Here is a 16,681-nt window from a genome sequence, read left to right on the forward strand (position 1 = left end):
TGGAATGAAACATCCCAAAAGTTACTTTCTCCTTAAATCATTTTCTTCATCTGGACTTCTTTTCCCTAACCGTACGCTCCCCACTGGGGCCTTGGGGATCCTTCTGAGGTCTGACACACTGATCGCCCACAAGCATCTTCACTTTCCTGAGCTTCTCAGCAGCCAGCAACGGCTGGGCAAAAAAAGAATGGGCGGGCTGGCCATTGTGCATGGCTTACTTTCTGTGGGAACAGCCTCCAGAGCCAGACAGAGGCCTGGTCTTCTCCCCACATACCAGGGAGCATACCGTGGAACAAATGGTCACAGTATACCCTGAAGGGGCTTTGCTTTGCTTGGGGTCTGAGTTGTGATAGGTCCACCTCCTAAGCAGAGATTGGGAAGCTGCTTTTGTTTTAAAGAACAGGTTCTCAGAAGTCAATGACAAAACTTGCCTGGTTTCCACAGCCCTTTCTTTACTCACTGACACTTTGCTCTGAAATCTGCCTGTCAGGCCATGGTTGCCCTCCTTCTCAGCAGTGGAGCCGGACACACTCACCATCAAAGGAAAGAGAGAGGACACGTCAGCCCCTAACACATAAAAACACTGTGGTCTCCCGTGTGTGCCAGTGAATGAAACTACATGCTGCTGGACTCTAATTTCATGGTTCCATTTTTACAAATAGTTACAACTTTGCCAAAAAATGAAAAATTCTCTTCCAAATTCTCTGGCTAGACAGGAGTTTCCTTAGGTCAAGGTATAAGAAATCCTTCTTGGATAGAGACTTAATATCTCTCTGTCTGCCACACCTGAACTCAGACAAATTGAGAAAGATTGGAGTTTGATCCTCTAGGGAGAAGGCGACCCATCAGCACATGTTTGAAATTCTAAAAGCAAATTTAGGGGATTGCTTTCAGAAGATCTCTGGACTTTGTAACAATGCAATATCCTCAGCCAAAGACAGTTATGCTGGCAGGTGACAACTGAACCCAGAGGGTTAGCTTATGGGATCATCACCACCATAAAAATTAAACTCTCCAGAAGTGATGGGCTACAGGGAGGCCCTCTGAATGGCCCCAGAAGTTGTACAAACAAGACTACAAAGCATCATTTACATATTGCCTTGAAAGGAAGGCAAGGATTTTTTTGCCCCCAGCCCTAGATTGGCAGAGCTTGACATCATAAACATTTTTGTTTTTGTATTGACCGGCGGCAGAAGTAAATTGCCTTGTTCCAGGCAGGTCTTCACCAAAATAAAAGTAAACCATCTGGCCAGCTTTTCTGAGGCACCCTTTGTACCTGAATCCATGGCTGGGCTCAGATGCAATCATGGTCCTTCCTGGAGGAGGACCTCCACTCCTTGGTGTGAGGAACTGCCTCGTCTCTCCTAGCTGAGGCGAGGGGCTGCTTTGCTGGCATGACCTCCATTATTCACCCTCCCTCATAGCCTCTACCCTTCAGTCCTGCTGCATTATTAAAGAGTACCTAGGGGGTCAGTGGTTCAAAACCTGAAAATCTAGTGGAGAAAATCTATTCCCGTGCCTCCTGTCCTCCTAACAACAGTGTGCACTCCTCATTGACTATTTCCCTGCTGATAAGCACCTCCACTAGGGGATAGACTGGGTGTCTTGGGGAAGTTTTAATCAAGCAGTGATGCTCCCTTGCCATCTTGCTGGTATACGGCAGGTGACAAAGTCAAGATTATCCATTGGAATGAAGATTAGGACTGTGGGTCAGGTTCACTTTTTCATGTGAACATCCCTGTTCTGTAAAGTCCTGTTCATGCAGTTCTGAATAATTTTGAAATTAATCAGGCCCACAAGGATTTAAGTTCTTAGACTTTTTTTTTTTTTAAGAGAATAAACGAAAAAGTCAGCATGTCTGGGTTCTGCTCAGACTGCCTTAACAAAACACCACAGACTGAGTGACTTACCAGAAATGTATTTCTCACAGTTGTGCAGGCTGGGAAGTCCAAGGAGAAGGTGCTGGCCACCTCAGTTTCCAGTGAGAGCTCCCCTCCTGACTCCTAGATGACCTCCTCCCTGTGTTCTTAGAGGATGGAAAGAATGAGCTCTGATGTCTCTTTCTCTTCCTCTTCAGCTCTACTGGTTAGGGCCCCACATTATAACCCCATTTAGCCTTTATCACCTCCTCACAGGCCTTAGGTCCAAATACGGTCATAGCGAAGGATAAAGCTTCCATATATGAATTTTGGGAGATCTAATTCAGTCCATAGCATTTTTAAACTCAAGGAGTTTAAAAACTAGAATTCATTTATTCTAGAAATAGAAGGGCCCTCAAGGTCTATGCCGTCTCTTCCCATAAGCTCCAAGGATTCCTTCTAGACATACTCCAAAATGTGCCTCCTGAAAGGTGGTTGGCTATTTCAGTCTGCTTCACAGAGAGAGACACAGAGGCACAGAGATCTGAGGTGGTCTGTGGTACTTGTGAAATTAAATTCAAACTCTGGTGAAGTCTCCAAAAGGAGACCTGAGGTGCTCAGGTCTGCAACACCAACCACATTCTGCATCACCAGACTCCTAATGCTGACCGGGGAGCACCACTCAGACCAACATGTTCCTAAAGGCTTCTTGATCTAGAATGTAGGAGAAGCATTATCTGGAATATTGTTCCCAAGCCAAGATCAAGATTATAGTTTGTCAGAGAGAGGAACTTTGTTGTTTTCCTGAAGTATGAATGTAGGGTTTGTATGCTAAGTAATTTGACAAAGTCAACCTTCAAGATAGTACGGCATCTTAAAGACCTTAGACCTGAGATGTCCCATAGCAGGTCTCTGCAAGACCCTCTCTGGAATTAAAAAGAGACGGGACCTCAACAAATCCTTGATTTGAAACTAATCAGATACAAATAAACAAATGAAACTTACTGAGCATCTACTATATGCCAGATAGAGTCCTTTACATTCATTATGTCAGTTGACCCTCATAATGGGTCTATGAGAAAGCTAGCATTATTACCCCCACTTAACTGATAAAGAGACTGAAGTCTGGAGTAAGTGGTTCGGGGTCATACATCTACTAAACATTGAGACAAAACAGTATTTAAATCCAGGAAGTCTGGTTGTAGAACCCACACTCAAAACCACTCCATGACCTGGGTGTTAACTTTCCAAGTACGTTCATCCACAGGACATAGCAGTCAGGGCTTGAAATGTATACTAGAGTGCAAATCCAAGAGGACAGGGACCTTGTTTATCTTGGGTATCATCCCATTCTGACCAAGGGAAATCACATGGAAGGAAACAGGTGCTCAATAAATACTTACTAAATAAAAAAAGAACAGATTATGTGAGATTTCATGAAATTACTGTACTATTCTCTCCAACTGTCTTCTAATTTTTATATGATTTTCTACTCCTATCATCACTGGTAATCTTTTGTTATCCACTGCCAGGTGAATTTAAGCAGATTTCAAAGATTTTCAAACTTGGCTCCAACATACACCTCTGACCTCATGCGTTGATACTCCAATATAAAACACTCTCCTCCGGGCACCTCTGCCAGCCCTCACCCCTGCCCCTCCCGCTGTCACCCTGGCCATGTACGTTTCTACCAACTGGGGTACTTTCTCAATCTCTGCCAATTATATGAAGCTCACTCATCACCTTCTCTCAGGTGAAGGTGTAAAGCCTTTTCTCATCACCCAAGTCACAGTGCTCTCTCCCTCTCCTAAGAATTATTCACCTGGAACATATCACCTGCTTCTCCTTCTCTGTCTTCACAGATGGAGGGTAGGGGCCATGCCTGCCTATCAGAATTAGAGCCCTGCCCCAACGAAGACTTCTGAAATGCAGACATGGTTGTGTTTAATCTGGGTGTCAGTTTATGTGTGGGTGTTCATTTGGTGAAAATGTGTTGAGCTGTTCAATTCTGTTTGCATTCTTTTTTGTATGGATTTTATACTTAAAAGGCTCAAAAAATTTTTATAGCCTATATTCTAAATTCTAAAGTTTATTATAGAATTAAAGCTGTAGCAGTGATAGAGAACAGTAGACTTTGGGAACCCCAACTGTGTATAATTTAGATCTTGGTATTCTCTGCAACACACAAAAGGCTTAACTCAGACACATCAAGAGCAGACACTGACTGACTGATGCAGATACATCTCATTTAAATGCAAAACACCTACTGATGTGTGTATTTTTTTTTAATAAAGGTCAAAAAGACTTCATTGAGTTAAAATACACACGACATAGAACTCACCATTTTAAACCCACTGTGCAAACATTACCATTACCTAATTTCAGAACATTTTCATCACCCCAGAAGAAAACCCCATACCCATGATACAATCACTCCCCATTTCCTCCTCCCTAGGCCCGGGGCAACCACTAACCTACTTTCTGTCTCTAGGGATTTGCCAATTCTGGACATTTCATATAAATAGGAGTATACAGTATGTGGTCATTTGTGTCTGGTGTCTTTAGCTTAGCATCAGGTTTTCCAGGTTCATCCATGTCCTTGATAGCATGTATCAGATTTCACTCCTCTTAAAGGAATGAGTAATATTTCACTGTATACATACATGACATTTTTTTCATCCAGTCTCCAGTCAATAGTCAGTGGAAATGTGGGTTGTTTTCATCTTGTAGTTATTGTGATTAATGATGATACAAACATTTGTGCACATGTTTTTGTTGGAATGTCTTTTTTTAAAGATTTATTTATTTATTTTAGAGAGTGAGCGTGCACAGTGGGGAGGGGCAAAGGGAGAGGGAGTGAGAGTCTGAAGAAGACTCCCTCACAACCCTGAGATCATGACCTGAGCTGAAACCAAGAGGCTCAGTCAATTCTGCCATCCAGGCGCCCCTGGAACACTTTCATTCGCTGATCTCCTACTATAAGATAATACTATCTTCATGAAAAAACACTAATGCCTGTGGATAAATTTAACTGTTGCATTCCAGAATATTTTAAATTTCTTATAGCTTATATTTTGGGTCAGAAACTATTTTCTAATGTCATATTTAATTAATGGGATCTTACTTAAGCCCTTGGATGATTCTTTCATAAAAGGTATATGCAAACCTTATTCCTATTAATTATTCTTCCCTCTTTCAAGATTATTTGGTGTTAAATAGTGATAACTGATATTGACAGAGAGCTTACTATGTGTCTCCTACTCTGCTAAACATAGCTGTCTTCAAAGTACATACTGTTTGCCCTTCCCAGGTGATGGAAGGAGACTTGGAGAGCATAAGTAGCCTGCCCAGGGTCATGAAGGTCCAAAGATGGACATGGGAGCCTGAGCCAGGTTGTCACATGTCATATGGTAAATGAGAACAGCCAGGACTAGATTCAGACCATCAAAATCTTGTCTCTTAACTCATGACTTTAATCACACGTTTGTGTAAGTCCTTGTGTTAACTTGAAGTTAACCTTCAAGACCAATACCTAAAGGAAGTGTACAGAATGGATATGTACACATCTCACAGATGTACTAGAACCATTTTAAAGCCAAGAACTTCAAGTTCTCCTTAAAAACAAAACAAAACCAAAAACTCCTGTTTTCTCTGTTTGAGTATACTAGCTCCATATTATAACAGCAAGCTAGAATGTCCACAGGCATGATGACCTACAATGGTGATGGTTGATGTCCTCTAGATGGAACAAGACTGTTCTTGTGCCAGAAGTGTCCCCTTGCTTATGGCGATGCTACTTTAACAGTATTGCTCCTGGAGCTCACTGTGGTGCTCAGGAGGTGACGGCCGGAATAAGCAAAGAGAGAAGAGCCCAAGGCCCCACACCTCCTACTGCTAAGTCTCAGTTAGCAAAATGAGAGGAAAAAAATAAAAGCATTTCAATATTAGACTTCAGGGAAGATGTTACCTAGAGACTCAGAAAAAAATAAATAATGTATAGAGTCTTCTTTGATTTTTCCTGACAGATTACAAGGAAGGAGGTGAGTAATGGGAGTGAGATTTTGTAGTTGGCCAAGTTGGAGGGATGCTTGTGTTTTAGATTCTCAAGAGCGGGGCTCTGCTGACACTGTTGATTTCTTAGGCACCAGATTTGCTGCCTAGAAAGGTAAAAAAACCAACTATGCTGTGGCTGGTCCATTGCTTTCTGACACTGGGCTCTACCAACTATGGAAGGAAGGGAAAATTCATGGATGTTTAAAGCTCCAGGCCTTCCCAGCTCCACCAAGATCCAAACTATACAACAGTTGGGGTTCCCAAAGTCTACTCTTCTCTATCACTGCTACAGCTCTAATTCTATAGTAAACTTTAGAATTTAGAATATAGGCTTTAAAATTTTTTTGAGCTTTTTAAGTATAAAATCCATACAAAAAAAAAAAAAAAAGAACACAAACAGAACTGAACAGCTCAACATATTTCCACTAAATGAATACCCACATGTAACTGACACCCAGATTAAACACAACTATGCCTGCATTTCAGAAGTCTTCCTTGGGGCAGGGCTCTAATTCTGATAGAAAATGAAGCCCTATGCTAACACCTCATGCCTAAAAAAGCATTCAGTGCAACCTGGGACATAACCACAATAAAAGACGACCATATCACCTCCCTGTTTTTTCAAAAGCTGAGTCCACGCAGACGTTCAAGCAGAGCGCTGTACTCATCCCTCAGAGCACTGAGGAATGAGCCTTTCCAAATCACAGGAATGGAGCCAAATGAACAGCCTAATGACAATGAAGTGAAAATTAATTAACTCATCAGCAGAATGTTTAACACAATCCTTTTGCCACCTGCAAAGAACAGTCTTGTCTTCCCCTTCAACACTTCAAAGGCACCTACCTCACTGGTAAAAGCAAATATCCACTCAGTAAAGTATAAACAAACTGCAAGGGAGGGAGGGGGAAGTCTAATGAAGAAAATAAAGCCACTTGCCTCTCTGCAATCCACTTGCTTCTCCTTCTTTAATGGATTTACAATGATAGTCTACCATCAAGGTGCAATGATAGACTTAATTACAAGGAGCTCTAAGTGACCTCGAGAAAATCATATATGGCCCTCTCCTGGGTACAAACCTCCTTCAGCCTAATCCTCCCAGTAAGGAAACCTCTTATCTCAGAGACAAAAGGATCCCTACTGGCCAATGAGCACCACTCCCTGAAAACTCTTTGTAAATGGGCTCTTCACAGCCCACTATATCCAAAAAAGGCTTTCCCCATTTTTGCCCCACTCAAGGCTATATCCCCTGCCTAACTGGAAAAAAAAAAGAGAGAGAAAGAGAGAGAGAGAGAGAGAACAAGGAAGAAAAAATAGCCACCTACAAATATCCACAGGAACCAGGGACTAAGTTCCCTTTTGAAGGAAACTCAGAGTCAAAGCCTGAATGAATAACACACTTTTTCATAAAGGGAGTAATCAGACTAAATGAACAATCCTGTGTGAAAAAGGCTGTGACCTTTGCTGAGGCTATGACCTTGAATTTGAATCCTGGGACACAAAGAATGTAGCCAATTGTTGAGCTCTGGATTAGATCTTTACAGGAAGTTTGCAAGCCTCTTCCTCCAGGGCTAGAATCCAGTTTGGAAGTTGGGGCTGGGGGGTGGTATTGAAATGATTTCTAGGGAATCCCCCAACATCATAACTGTCTAAATAGATCCATAATTTTCTAATGGAATTAACTGTATTTTAATCTAAAACAAAAACAAAACAAAACTTCTCTGCTTCAAATCTTAATCTGAATCTAGATTTGGAAGGATTAGGAACACATCATGATATACACAGTAACCATACCCTGGAACAAAGAATCATTCTAGGAGGTCATAGGCCTTATACTTTCAGACCAAACACCTGTCTTTGATGAACCTGGGGAGAACAGGCCGTGAAAATGTGCCTTCCCATGAACAGAGAGGTCTTTTTTATTTTTTCAAATCAATAATAAAACCCTGCAGTAAGCCAGTGGAACGTACTCGGAAACAATACCTCATTGGCCAAAGATCAACTGGGAGTTCTAACAGACTTGTTCCCCTAATGCCACGTCTCACGCTCCCAAGCCAGATTAATGGTGCTTCCACAGAATTACTTTCTTCCTTCCCAAATCCTACCTCGGACACATTGCTGCAAGTAGTTTAACTGTGAAAGGCCTTGACCTCCTTTCTTTGTCTCTCCGATTCAAGTGTGTCTGTTTCCTTGGGGCTACCAAGCTCAGTTGGATGGCTGGCCAGAGCTGAATGTAGCATCAGCCAACCACAGAACAATGGGCCCCTTTCTCTGGCTGTCACATGAACGGCGTTATGTTACACCCATTGTCCCTGCAAGCAGAGAAGGAGAGGCACGGGTTCTCACAGACCAGCTATTCACCCTGACCCCCTCTGACCAAGTCACTAAAATATTTTACAAGAAGAAAGAAAAAGGAAAAAGACTTGGGCCTGCTGAACGGAGGAACAGAGCCCTAAAAGAGATTTCAGAGCGTCCATGGACCACCTGCATCAGAATATCTTGTCGAAAATACACCTCCCGGGTCCCCGCAACACATCTACCAAGTCCAAATCCTGATAGGCGAGCCAGTATTTGCTGGTGAGTCTCAGGCCTCTGTTTGAAAACAGGCTGCACAGAGGCCTTGCTAATCTCACTCATGGCTGAGTGTGCATGTCTCTCTGCTCAAGAAAGGCAGAGAAGATGGGAGATAGCTGATAGCACGTGTACCAGATTTTAGGGTGGGGGGAACATGAGGAGAAGATGGGTGAGAAGGATCAGAATGATCACAGCACGGAAGAACGTGGAAAATGAGACTGGAAATTTAAAAAAAAAAAATCGCTGGTCAAAGGGAATAAGAATTTGAGGGGAGGACCAGCAACAAGAACAAAGAGGGAGGGGCAGCAAAAGTTGCAGGAAGACTCAGAAGTAATCTAGCAGAGGCTGGAGCCTTTAGGAAAAAGATGGACAGGAAGAAAGCTCCCTGGATGGTATGGACAGACATAGGGATTTTGTATTTTTCATTTTAAATAATTTAATTGCTAAATAGTAACCAATGACGGTATATGAAATGGTTATAGGTAACATATAATAGTTATAACAATAATTAATAATTTAAATGGTTTAATGGCTTTAAGTTTTAAGATGTGAACCTCCTTCACAGTCCCAAGCCTTAAAGGTCAGCCACTCAGAGCTACACGTTCGATGATATTTTACAAAGTGAGAGAGAGAAGTGATATCTGGATTTCTGAGGACAACTTCACGTGAAAAGAGATAGTACAAGAGTGGGGCAAGACAATCACTAAACCGAAGATCTTAAGGGAAAGTATGAATTCAGATCCAGGTGATGCTAGAAAAACCACATCCCTGACCCCACCCTCCACCCCCAAGAAGCCCCAGAGTTGTTAAGTGAATTAGCCATTTCCTCATTTTGTACCTTCTCATGGAACAGGGTTCCATTTTTAAATGAATTCCAGAGATGCCCTAAAGCACATCTGCTGTATGTAATGAAATTGTGGCATCGTAACCTGAGGGGCTCCTCTCGTGTACCTTGTGCCATGGGAGCAGGCAGAATCTTGTCCTAGAGCCCCTGTGTGGTTACCACGAAATGATTCTCAAATGTTACCTCACCACTCCTATGGAATGGTTTTGCCACTATTGCTTGAAAATGTCTTGCGAATGTCTGCAGCCACGTTTGCTGAGCTCATTTCCTTGTCTAAAATGCGCCATAACCCAAATCCTCTCTCTTTGAGGCCCCACCATGCCAGGAAACCTTTGTTGAGCACGACAAGCCCTTGCTCTTTCCCAAATGAACTTTCAAAGAAGCCCTCAGAACCGCCCACTGGCCCTTACTACATCCAGCCTTACCCAGTCAGTTGTATTATTTTTATCTTTGTTTATTTTTAAGGCAAGAATCTTGGTAATTCCATATAATAATCATCCCTATGCCCTATACACCTAATAAATAATGGATGGGCAAAAATAAAACTCACCCATTTCTTTTTTTAAAGGACACCAAAGTCACATCTTATCATTAATTCCTTGTCCAAAAACATAAAGTACCCTTCTGAAGCTACCAGTGGAAGTAGATATTTTAAATTCCTCATTTTCATTGCAGAATTGGACCCCCTGGGCCCAAAACAAAGAGTTTATACTTCTGTTTTGCTCCTAAAGGAAAAAGGTAAATTTGTGTTTTGGTTTTCAATTTGCTATCAAAAATATATATATTTTTTAGATTTTATTTATTTATTTGACAGATAGAGATCACAAGTAGGCAGAGAGGCAGGCAGAGAGAGAGAGGAAGAAGCAGGCTCCCCACTGAATAGAGAGCCTGATGCTTGGCTTGATTCCAGACCCCTGAGATCATGACCCAAGCTGAAGGCAGAGGCCCAACCCACTGAGCTGCTCAGGTGCCCCCCGCAAAATTTTTTTGTTAAAGAAGACAAGCAAGTCTTCACCAGAAGGTATTTAAAGATACATCGTGGGATGATCACTTGTGGTGAGGTCTGAGACAAACCAGATCTGTGCCACTCATCCAGACCAGCCAGGATGTTCACGAAGAGGCACTCAGTCAGCCTCTAGGATGGGGCCTCCTTGCTCTCAAAGATGATGATTTCAACAGATGCTAATATCCTGCACATGCACCTATCAAGATGAGGTTTCCTATACTGAAATACTGTTTTCTTTGTTTTCGAAGTGAGAGGAAGAGTACGATTTATTACCCTCTAAGTAGGAAATTGAGGTGGTTAAAATGCTTTACATAGTTTCTTTATCTAAGAGCATAAGTCACGAGACGAAACAAGAGAGGAAATCACTAGACATGAAGCTCCATTACAGCAGGATACATGATCATATTCACACTTTCCAGACTAGCTAATGGCAGAGTACACATTATCAAACGACATCCTTATGATGACCCAGAATTTTGCAAATAAAGTTGTATAAAGTGAAACAACACCGGTTTCTACTTATTTTCTCCCCCATCATATGAGAAATCTTCTGATCAAGTGCTATAAATTAATCTTCTGCAATAACCGTTTTTAAAAGAGTTAGAAAGGCCACCGTGAAAAATCATCTTAAATTGTGAAGAAAGGAGAAACTAGAGATAAATACAAAACCTTGGGAAATTCAGATCGAATGAATGATTCAGACCAAATGTACTTACAGAAGTACACTCAGCTGCAAGCTTAAATTCAGGTAGAAAAAGTTCACTTTGGAAACAGAATGGAAAAAGAAGACATATCAACAACAGCTAATGAATTTTAGTTCATTCTTAAAATTAAGCTAATTTTGAATACAGAATACTAGTTATACTTCCTTGAGAAATAAAGAGCATGGGCAGTTCTTACTATTGCTTTATCTGAAGTCCAAACAATCTGGATGTTGATACTCCGTGTGCTGATGCTGCTAACTCCCTGCCTTACGTCACTGGAACTTTCATAAATCAGTCTATGAATGAATACTTTCCATGGTTTATTTTATGGTGAAGCTGTCTATGAGCTAAAAGTTTAACTTTTGCAACACGACCATCATTGTCATTACCCCGTGATGTTTATTCACTCATTGAAATTATTTCTATTATCACAAAAATGAGTGGGAAATGAAACAACTAAAAGCCTCAAGTTACAAAGAGAAGTTCTGGGTTTCATAAAACTTAATGTGAGACAAAAACGCAGGTTATTAGGCATGCCAAAAATGGCAAATATTTCATCTGAATCAAGACATTAATTGAATTTAAACAGATCAACTGTTGTTCAAATGAGAAGGAAATCACCAAAATTACAAAGAGTTCAAAGAAAGAAAAATTAAAGAAAGGCGTGAACACTGAATTCAGAGTATAAATGACTAGGTAGAATAAGATATTTGGTAATATATGTAGCTCATAGGGCCAGCATCCCTTATAAAATGTAGGGTTTTGCACCATCAATATCTGGACCGTTTTTGAGAGTGCACCCTAGGGACGCCTGGGTGGCTCAGTGGGTTAAAGCCTCTGCCTTTGGCTCAGGTCATGATCCCAGGGTCCTGGGATCGAGCCCCACATCCGAGCGAGCCCCGCATCAGGCTCTCTGCTCAGCAGGGAGCCTGCTTCCCTTCCTCTCTCTCTGCCTGCCTCTCTGCCTACCTGTGATCTCTGTCTGTTAAATAAATAAATAAAATCTTAAAAAAAAAAAAAGAGTGCACCCTATACTAAAGTAGGAAAAACAGTACTAAGCCAGTCACCACGTTTATGATCAAATATAAAAACAAAGACAAAAGAATGTATAAATTGACAAGCACAGGAGAAAGGTTCTTTATTTTATTGGCATTGGCACTTCCATCCCGGTGCCCCAACACTGTTATACACAGCCAGAGCCATCCCAAAGGTATAATAAAATCAGCTCTTGGATTATAGTGCTGCCATAGTGTTGAACATGTAACATTAATTCAGTGGCACATAGTGTTTCATAAGTCTTAGGATAATCTATCTTGCCCATTTAGCTCTCTTACTAACTTTGCACACTATGTCTAGCCAAATTGTAAATTCTTGACTGGCTTCTCCACAGCCCTGAATTCACATATCCAGACCATCCCAAACACTTCGTGTGCTAGGGAAAGTCAACTAGTGTTCATTCATTCCATCTTCCCCGCCATTCTTTAGGCATTATCATATAACTATGATGTGCCAGCCATGCAGATGAAGGCTTAAAATAAGGAATGGTAAATTCACCAATCAGTTGCCCAAACATCCAGATCATAAATACAGCTGACATAATATAATAGATGTCAAATGAAAGCCATCTGCAAAGTAGAGTAGCAATCACAAGAGATAACAGAGAGAATTGCAAAACACTTCACAGGGTGGGTCTTCTTTGAACATGTCTTGGAGGATAAATCTGTAGGAAGTTGATTGGATTGAAAAGAGGAGCAAAAACATCTCTGGCAGAGAAAATAGCACACACATAAGAAGTAAAGGCAGGCAATGCATGCTTTTAGGAAAAGGAACCAGATCAAGATTACCTGGAGGCCAGAGGAAGAAGAAAGTAGAAGAAACAACCCAGAGAAGATGTGCTATGGTCTTGTGCATCATAATAGAGAGGTTGGGCTTTCTTTACAGTGTTAGGCCAATTGTGATCTCCACCAGATTCATTTAGGGATCTGCTTCAGTGCAGATATCTGGCCCTTGCATCTCGGGTGGACCCTTGGAATCTGCATTTTCAGTAAGTACCCGGTGACACTGTTAGTCACCATCTGGAGAGCTGCCAAAGATGTTTAAACAAGGCGAAGACAAGATGAGACTTGTATCTTAGAAAGATGCTATTAGACCAAGCAGACAATCACAAGGAAGGTAGATTCAGTGCTACTACAAGAGCCTGTGACTTGGGTTTGCAATAGGGAACTTGCAATACCGCACAATTTCCCATATCCCCCAAGACTTACTGGATCTGAATCAAAGTGGAAGGGGCCAGGATTTATACTAAATTGAGCTGTATGAAATCGCCATTTTCTGTAGGTCAAAAACGGTCGAATTTTGGCAATTTCTCACAGTTTAATGAAAGCTAAAAATTACTAATGAAATACAAGCAGAACTAAATACTTCTCTTTCTTTTTATTATCTGTGCCATTACCCACTTGATTAATACGCAATGATGGAAGTGACAGAATTTATATACCTAAGACAAATGTTAAAAGAAAAAAAGGTTAAAAAGCAATAACTGATGAAATAAGGCAGTTAATCTAAGGATTGTTAGAGATAGAAGGAAAGCTGGAGATTATCCAGCTCTTTCCACCTCCCTCCCCACAAATTTACATATGATGAAGCTGATGGGAGAAGTAACTGGGCTGGAGGTTATACTGAATATTTTGTTCAATTCCTCAGTGGTATGTTCTCCTCATTTTAACAGATCTTGAAATCATTATAGCTAAAAAGTATTTGGGATTTAATTCATGAAGAGCTAGTGTCACGTGATGCCCTCAAATGCTTGGGGTGGGGGGAAGGGGAGACAAAAGGCAAATACTTCTGCATTTTAAAAATGAAGCCAACGAACTTAAATAACATGGAACCTAGATCAGTGCTTGAAATGCCCTAGATGCTTAATAAATATTTATTGAACAAATTAATGATGGACCTCTAAGAAACAGGTTAAATGAGGTATATTAATGCACGGCCTTTCTAAGGCAGTATGCAGGGTGTAAAGTGAGTGTAGATTTCCCACCTGCCAGCCTGTCTCAAGCACCTGTTGGCACCCAACCATCACCCCTTCTGTAAAGCCCCAGTCCTGACGCATGTACCTTTCTTTCTTCTGAAAGGGTCCTAGCAGAAAGCAATACAAAGATCGTGTGTGTGATAAATCTGGCAACACATCTTGTCCTGGCGGGACTGAAGCCCACATGAGCACAGCCTTCAAAGCTCAGCTCAACACAGATAACAACTAACACTTAGCTATATTACAGTGATGCAGTGGTTGATAATGTTAGCTATTTCCTCATCAGAGTAATAGCTAATTACCTGCCAGGCTTTTAGCACTCTATGGGCATAGACTCAATGAATCTTCTTCACAATTCTAACAATAAGAAGGATTATTATTATCATTCAGATTCTACAGATGCAGAGAGAGAGATCAAGTAACTTGCCCCAAATCACACAACTGGAAAGTGGCAGGGTTGAAGCTGACCTCAGGTTGCCTGCTCCCAAAGCTCACCCTCTACAAAACTCTTTGATCTTAGAGCTAAAAAACAAAACAAAACAAAAACAAAAACAAAACAACAAAAAAAAAAAACCCTCTGCAATGGGACCCTTTGGAGCAGTAGTGTCAGGAAGATGGCACTTCTGTATAGAAAAGATCAGATGCTAATCTTTTCATCCATAAGGAATGAAGAATCATCTTTAGTTGGGAAGACCATATACAAAGTGAGACCCAGGATATAAGGGAGAAAGGCAAGAAGAGTCAGCAAGGAATGTGATTCTCCTCTGCCTAGGAACAGTACAGATTTCACTGCCTAAGAAATTTTTGGCTAATAAAATCCCAAACTTTAAATTTCCCCTAAGAATTTGGGTCCTCCTATGATGATATTATCTAAAGAAACATCAAATAAGTGAGGACACTTCATGCACTGGGGGTACCATCCTTAATTCCAGAAAGAACTAGAGAGACAAAAGGTTTCTCTCAAGCCAGGGCTAAAAGTCCTAGATCAAAGTTATTTAAAGGACTAACACAAGACAGATCTTTCTATGGCTTGAAGAATGTCCCCTCCCAACATTCCCTGAGGAGCCTGGCATTGCAACCAGGAAAGACCCTTCTCATCTAAATCACCAGGCTTGCTCCCCATACCCCAAAAGGACCCTGAGAACACAGGAAGGGGGAGCATCCCAAGTCTGTGCACAATGTGAATATCAAGTACTGGAAAAAGAAAAGTTTGGAAAAGAAGTTAAGATCCCAGAGAGGTAAAGCTGGTCTGGAAGAAAGGGTCCTGCTGAAACTGCTTTTCATTCTCAGTCTGATTCCACTCTCCTCACCTCCCTACATCCAGCTTTGACACCGTCAATACAGAACAAACACAGAGGAGGCAATGCAAAATAAAATGCGTAACGGAGGTGTCTCTCCAGGAAAAATACTCCTGGAAGTTCCTATACGGGTCCAAAGAACAAGACCAAATATAAACAGTAACAATAAACCACTGAGACAACGTAAACAACCCAGTCTGAGCCCATCCCGCCCCACATCACGCTGCCCCCGAAGTCTCCTGACGAAGGGGAAAAAAAAAAAAAATGCCCCCAACCCATAACAAACCGGGCAGCGTCCGGCCAAGGTCCCCTGGCTGCCAGAACTGAGTTTGCTCAACTCTTACCCAGGTCCTGGGATCCTGAGATTTGTAGCACAGCACTTTCTGCTCGGTTTTCAACCCCACGCCAGCCAGCCAAGAAGCAAAATTTGTTCCAACAGCGCAGTTAGCCTCCAAGTAGCGTCCCAGAAGAGAGCGATACCTGGTGGTCTCCGTTCCGGTTCCAATGTGCACACGCGGGAAAGAAGGCCAGTCTCGGCGCGTTTCCAGACCCCTAGTTTTGCGCACGGGAAAAGTACTCGCTGCAAACTTAAACTATGTTTTCCTGGTCTGGCCCGAGATGCTGGAGGAGGAGCGGAGTAACCCGAGCTGGGGCTGGGATGCGAGCAGTTGCCGCTGCTGCAGCTGCTGCCGCCGGGGCAGTGACCGAAGGGGGGTGTAGCTTGGCGCCGCGCACTCCCTAGTGCCACCGACAGGATCCTACCCGCCCAACTCCCAAGTCCCGATCGCAGGTTGCCCCTGCCCCGAGCGGCTTCCACAGCCCAGAAGTGATCCCAGCAAATAGTCCTGTCACGAAGTTGGCAAACCGTGGGGTCACCGCGAGAAATGAACCAAGGAGTGGTGGAGAGAGTGCCCCCGCCCGCCTGCAGTGAGCACCCCGCGCCAAAGTCCGTGGGAGGTGTTCTAGACCCTCTCTGAGGACTTGGGGTACTGGGGACAGCGCCGGAGTGGCCAGCTGGATGGACGGCACGTCCCCAGTGGTGCCAGGGAAGGAGAGCGAATGTGGGACGGAGAAGGGGTGGATGACCTAGTGGTGACAGAGTGTGCGACGCGGCAACACAGTGGTTGGGAAGGTGGAGCGAGGAACTCGCGGGGAGAGGGGGGGAAGTGAGGGAGCCTGCTTTACAGAGGCGGGGCAAAGGGAACTCCCGGGACCTTCAGAGAATCTTTCCAGGCCCTCCGCCGGGCCTCGCGCGGAGATTTCTTGGGGAATGGCTCCCTCTGCCGTCTAGCCAAGGAGGCCCCGGGAGACAAAT

At 42.6% G+C, this 16,681-nt stretch overlaps 1 protein-coding gene across 2 annotated transcripts in view; it reads right to left on the minus strand.

The window, feature by feature from the left end:
• The window catches only part of MEGF10 (multiple EGF like domains 10), a 164,425-nt gene extending 148,016 nt beyond the window's left edge, over positions 1–16,409 (minus strand). Inside the window, exon 1 of one of the 2 annotated variants that reach the window (XM_032336849.1) lies at positions 15,711–16,409. The gene's annotated coding sequence lies outside the window, so the exon portion shown is untranslated. The remainder of the gene's footprint in view (positions 1–15,710) is intronic. The other variant, XM_032336851.1, reaches the window with a different exon arrangement.
• Between the last annotated feature and the right edge of the window lie 272 nt (positions 16,410–16,681).

This window comes from Mustela erminea, chromosome 3, assembly GCF_009829155.1.
Source record: "Mustela erminea isolate mMusErm1 chromosome 3, mMusErm1.Pri, whole genome shotgun sequence".
Taxonomy (NCBI): Eukaryota; Metazoa; Chordata; class Mammalia; order Carnivora; family Mustelidae; genus Mustela; species Mustela erminea.